Source organism: Marmota monax, unplaced genomic scaffold (assembly GCF_021218885.2).
Source record: "Marmota monax isolate L192 unplaced genomic scaffold, Marmota_monax_Labrador192_F-V1.1 WCK01_AAM20220418_F8-fsc00600, whole genome shotgun sequence".
NCBI classification, from domain to species: Eukaryota; Metazoa; Chordata; class Mammalia; order Rodentia; family Sciuridae; genus Marmota; species Marmota monax.
Window position 1 is genome coordinate 38,293 of NW_026692541.1, and position 6,382 is coordinate 44,674.

The window sequence follows — 6,382 nt, forward strand, 5'->3', positions numbered from 1 at the left end:
AGATCACATGCTAAACAGCCACTAGTAATCCTGCACCCCTGGAACTGGCATTAGGATTATGATCATCTTGCCAATGAGGAAACAGAACCACAGATAGGTCATTTCCTGAAAGTTGATGGTCAGGAGGCTGCACAACGAGCATTCAAACATGAGCAGAGAGCTTATTTGTAAAAACAGTTTCCCTGGCTCCCTTGGGAGTTTTTTACCTTATCATATAGCAGGAGAAAAGAGATGCATGGGATTTGCTTTAATGACCTTATTAGCATAATGCCAATTTTTTCCTAAAATGATAAGCCTGGTAGAAGGGATGACAGGGCCCTGTGTATACTGAGCAGCAGCTGCAAACCTTGGCAGCATCCTGGTGTCCTAAGGTCATGTGTGATCTCACTGGGAGAGTTTTGTGAACAAGTTGGCATGCCTTCCTTGGACCATCCTAAACCTTCATAATCATTTGTGGCTTCAATTTGCACAAGGAGTCAGTAGTATGTGCTGAGGGGTCCTAGGAAGGTTGACCGTGGGAGGGGAACGAGTGGGGCAGGAAGAGTGGCTTCCATTCTCTACTTTGTACATTTCAATATTTTAAAAAATCACTAATGAGGGGCACATACTTCTTCCATAAAATAAAACAAAATCATTAAATACTTTATAAATTGTTTACAGGCTATTTCAACTAATAAAATATTGAGGAAAGAGTTCTGCATTCTTTTTAGATATTTGCTAGCTTCCCAGGGGCCACCATCTGAAACTTGGTGGAAAATGAAAAGAAAAGAACGTATGAGATTCCAGCCAATTTGTTCCCATGTTCCAGTGACCTCGCTCAGTGTTTCTGAACCATCAGTGAGTCCTCACCACAGGATCCAATTGGCACCTGTAACTGAGATCATGTGGGCTGTCACAATTAGAGGATGCTATTGGCATCTAGCAGGGAGAGGCCAGGAGTGTTACTAAACACCATGTGACACACAAGACGGCCCCCACAACAGAGGACTGTCTGGTTTGTTAACGCCTATCGATCCAGGACTGCAAAGCCATGATTTAGATTTAAAAAAAAAAAAAAGCATCATAAACAAATGGACTCTGGAACCGCTGTCTCTGCTTTGATTTTCAGGTGCCGTTGCCATGGAGACCAGGTGATGCACACAGGCAAAGTCTCTGCAGATCTTTCAAGGTCAGAGAAAGGAAAAAAGGACAGATAGTCAATGAATCTGCAGTGGCAGCAGTAACAATCAAGGCTCTGCAGGTGCTGACTTCCTCATCCATCAAATCTGGAGTCAGCCTCGGGAGAGGCCCCTCTGGAGAGGCCCCTCTGGAGCAGGGGATTCTTAACTTATCTGCTTCCATGTTGATACTCAGGATGGCAGTCTCTGCAAGGTGTGACTTGCTTTCTCTCCTATTTCAACCACGTCCACAAAGGACACTCTCATGAGAGCCCTGGCTACAAAACTCTTCTGAGAGATCATAGCCATTGCAATCAGAGAGATTTCAAAGCACAGGTGGCACAGGCTGAGTGGAACTGGGACTCTGAAACTCAGAAGGAGCCAGAGAGTTTGCTAATTTGATAACATATCTAGTGTGTCATTTCTTCTGGTGGAAAATTTGACACTGAAGCTGCCACCTTGGATTTTTTTTTTTTTTGGTCCCTGTCTGGCTTCAATTTACCCCTATTAAACTTTATTACTACTTTTGAGAAGATACTCCTTTAAAATATGATGTTGATCTTCTTGGAAGAAAAAGGGAATTGTGGCCATTTTCTCAGAAAGTTCTGAACACTCTTACAGTATCAGAATGGAACAACCTAGGCATTGTCCACGTGAGGCCAGAGTTCAGACTTTTCCCAAGGTGATGCATCTCGCCTCTCTCTCTCTCTCTCTCTCTCTCTCTCTCTCTCTCTCTCTCTCTCTCTCTTTCTCTTTCTTTCTTTGTCTCTCTCTCTCTCTCTGGAAGCTATTACCAGGGTCTCATTTTAGCTGTAATTGAAACTTGAACTAATGAACAGTATCAGGCTAACACCTCTGGGGAAAGTCCTAGTTATTAGAGATCCATTTAGTATAAGGACTTTTAACATATTATACCACTAAAAATAACCACACATACACACACACACACACACACATACACAGTGGTGAGTGTACAAATAAATGGAAGACAATTAGCAATTGCATCAGAAGCCTACACAATATATTCACCCGTTGCATTCACAATTGATTTCTGAGAATATGGCTCAAGGAAGTAATGGAAGTAATTTCCAAAATGTAGTTAACTACATTTGTTTCTGTGCCCTGGAAACATGGTGGTCCTTCTACTAGCAGCTCTGAAAATTCCCTTTGGGGGCACTCCTCCATCCATGTGTTTGTATGGGGCTAATACCTTCTTGTGCTCCCAGAGAGCAGCCCATGGCTCAGGTCTGAGAAATGTGTTCATTTCCTTCTTTGGCCACTGTGATCTGTTTAGAGCTAGGGACATGGGCCATCTCAGTCCTAGGCCTGGGAGGTGCAGAGCATTTCTGGTACTGGAGAAACAGAGAGTTCCCTTTCTAATCAAAACTAATGCTGGGAGGTTATAAGCTTGGAAATGAAGGGTACCCCATGTAGACAGAATATTGCTAAGAATCCTTCCACCAAGGAAAACAGTGCAGCCCAGAGTTTAAACCTAGGCTGGAATCCTTGCCTTTTTTTGTATTGGGTACTTGTGCCTGGGCAGTCTTTTCATGCTCAGCCCTGTGTTCCTGCTACAAAGCACCTCTCCTAGCAGGAGCTCATGAATGTTTGAAACAAAGACACCCTGTGGGGGACAAGATCTTCCTGGGATGTGAATGAAGTCACTTCCAAGTCAACGCCATTCTGAATTTTTCAGTTATAACACTTGATGCATGCCTGTTTTTTAAAATGTGTTTGTTTGCACAGTCTGTGTGAACTGTATACATAACAAGCAAACATTTCCAAATCAAGGGATGTCTGCACAGAGGCGAAGGCATGACACTCATCGGAAGTTGCTCATAGTGCACATACTTCAGGTTTCACTGGCCAGCCGGGAAGGATGATTGTGGGCACGCTGTGAGCTGTCCTCGGAGACCCCACACACTTCCTGAGCAAGAAACATGGTCCCGTGCAGAGTGGGCCACCCTCCTATTTCCCTGGGGCTTTCTGTGCCACTTCCAATTCCACTGAGGTACCTCAAGTTTTTAGATCCTAGGTCCAGTCTGTTCCTAGGTCCCAGGGGTCAACACCCTCTATACACCTTGGGACAGTCTTTCTCAATTATCCCTGTTATCCCATGACAACCCCCCTCTGAATCTGTAGGGGCTACCAAACCTGAACACAACTTGCATGAAACTCAGCTCATACCCAGCCAGAAAGATGGTTATTTTTCTAAGAGGCAGAAAATCACCAGGACTTATATCCAAGAGTTTATTACCCAGTTATTAAAGCTAATTTCTGTTAATGCAATCACTTGTTTAATAAAAATTTACTGTGTCGGTACTCAGATTCTTCAACAAGCCTAGGGTGACAGAGGGGACCAGTGCTCACCTGGCTCTTGTTCCCTGATGCTGGCTTTCAATGAGAAAGGTGGAGGACAAACGTGTCCCAGGCTTGATAACCCCCAGCAGCCAAATGTGCATGGACGGCTAAACAGGGAAGGTGACAGAGGAAAGGCACAGGGAGCCTTTGCCATGGGATCCTCAGAGGAGACCTTTCTGGGGACGTTTGAACTCTGAGATTTAGAGGATACAGAGGTATCTGCCATGCATAGAGCCTACGCGTGGGGGTTCTAGCAAGCAAGGAAGCCCGAGGACAGAAGCCACGGGTGCCCTGGAGGTGCCAAGCAGCTCCCAAGAGGCTGGGAGGCCAGGAATACAGGAATGGGGGAGGGGCAAGGCTGGAAAACAGCAAATAGAAGGCAAGGAAGATGGGGTCTGGCTGACTGGCTTAGACCTCGATTCGGAACGTGATTCATATCATCATATAAAACGGCACTGGAGGACCTGTGATAGAACATGTTACACATGGACAAAAAGATATTTCTGTATCGTTTATGGAGAGAAAAAAGGTGGAAGCAGGTAGCGTAAGTATTGATACATGATGGCTTCTGAGTGGTTTCTCCATGTCTGTCTCTGCTCTCTGTGAAGGGCACAGGGGAAGAGGGAAAGACCCACTCGGACTGTGCCCTGCACCTTAATTCAAATACAACTGAAGACTGAAACAAGGTTGCCACAGAAACCCTGACCCAGGCCCTGTGTGCTATATCTGCAGATGCTGAGGATTCAGTGCGTCAAGTAAGGGCAACCCCAAGGGCAGAGCCATGCTTCATGGAACAGGCCATATCTTCCCTATCCCACTCAGAGGCCATCACACGCCAGATCTGCAGAGAAGGTGCCTCTTGATGCCCATGGTCCACACACTGTTGGGTACTGTGGTTGCCACTCGGTTGCCATGCACCATCTTGAAGAAGGCAGAGGTAAGCCCCTAGGAGCCAAGAGGCCATTTCTGACACCTCAGATCCCCCAAATATGTCACCTGAAATGTTCCAATTGCTAATCCCTGTAGCGTGTTGCCTCTGCGGGCCCCAGAACAATTGCTAGGTTCAAGTTTATCATTTGTGCTGATCAGAGACTGATTTTTAGATAATAGTGAAAGATCTTTTGAGGGGAAGGAAATTCAGGGGTGGGTTTTCATGGCCTGCACCTACAGGTGGGTGTTGGAGAGGAGGGTTGGTCTGAATGTTGTCACCCACTTTGGCGCCACCCTCGGATACAAGTGGATTCGGTTTTTCTTTCCAACTCTGCTGTCTGAGGGGATTTGTGTGGACCCTTGTCAACCTTGAGAGACTTGGATTCCTGATTGGGTCTAGCTAAGCCCCAAGAGCAGATGTTCATGAGCCAACAAATAAATAATCCACAAGAGATCCCATACCTAAAAATACGGACAGGAAATTCACTCCTGGGTAGAATTTTCAAGATTGTAACTTATTAAATCTCCCAAAACATATGGATAAATATTTTTAAGTGGCTTTTTTGAAGGCACTATAAAGCTGTCAAGGGAGACAGGGCTGAGGGGGCAGAGGCCTTGGTGAAGGGGGCCTCCCTGATGCTCTCTGCAGTTGGACTACGCCCTTTCTGGTGTGAGTGCTCTGAGCCAGCCCCCGACCTCCAAGGCCTTCTGCAGGAATCCCAGGCCCCCAGCATTCTCTGCAGCCTCCAGAGGCTAGGGGAACCTGAGCAGCCACTCCTGGCCCTTGGGGTAGCTCAAACTTTAAAGGCCCAGGACCAGGGGAGAAGGGAAAAGAGAAAAATCAACTTGGGAGTGGGAGGCATTTGATAATGCCTTATCTGCACAGGGAGGAGGCAGAACCTACCAGGAAAGCTCATTAAAAGACCAAGGAGCTCAACATAGCAATCAGCAGCCTCGCAGCTCCAGGAGATGAAATGACAGTTCACAGCTGCCTTGAGTGGGACAGGGGGGCCACCCTGGTACAGGCAGGGCAGAATCACTCTCTCCCTGTTTTGGTTCCAGTGAGTGTTCACAGGGGTGGAAGAGAAAGAAGGGTGGGACCTCTCTGAGATGCATACACAGAACTCTGAATCATCTGTACATCCAAAGGCACGAGGTCAAGTAATAAAAGCAACAGAGGCAAATTTCTTCACATCCTGGGGTAAGGCGAAGTCCCTTAATTAGTTCACAGGAAACAAAGCCTTATAGGAAAAGACCGAATTGGCCCAGTAAATTGAAGAATTTTATTTACTAAAGAACAGCAGTAATTAATTTGATGGCGGTGTTCAGTTCACAATGAACATGTGCATAAAAACCTCAAAATTGCACACCTTCGATAATGTGTGATTTTTTAATTTGTGGACCACATCTCAGTATAGCTGCTTAAACACACACACACACACACACACACACACACACAGAAAAAGAAGAAAAATCAAGCCACAGAACCACTAGAAATGTACAAAAGGGGAGGTTATGTAATAGAAATCTTTGAAGGAAATTTTTGAAGCAAGATTTCATATACAGAAAAGTATATCCAAATGACCACTGAAATTCATCAGATTGGTTGATTCTGGGAAAGTCCTGACTTGCAGGGTTGAAAGAGACATTCTGCGGTGCCAGTGGAATATTTCTTGATTTTGTCGTTATGCACATGTGTTAACTTCGTGAAAATTAGAGTCCTACACCTGCGATTTGTGTGGTTTTCTTTATATCAACTGTAAGATGAATTTTTATTTAAAAATTATTCAATTAAAGTTTACCTTAAAGGGAGCACCTGTCCAACCCATACAGAGTGACAGGGGATACTGGACTTACCTGTCCACCAGCTACAGACAAAAAGGTAGGGGGGATGGGAAATAATGTTTTCAAAGAACTGGACGTCAGCCAGCCAG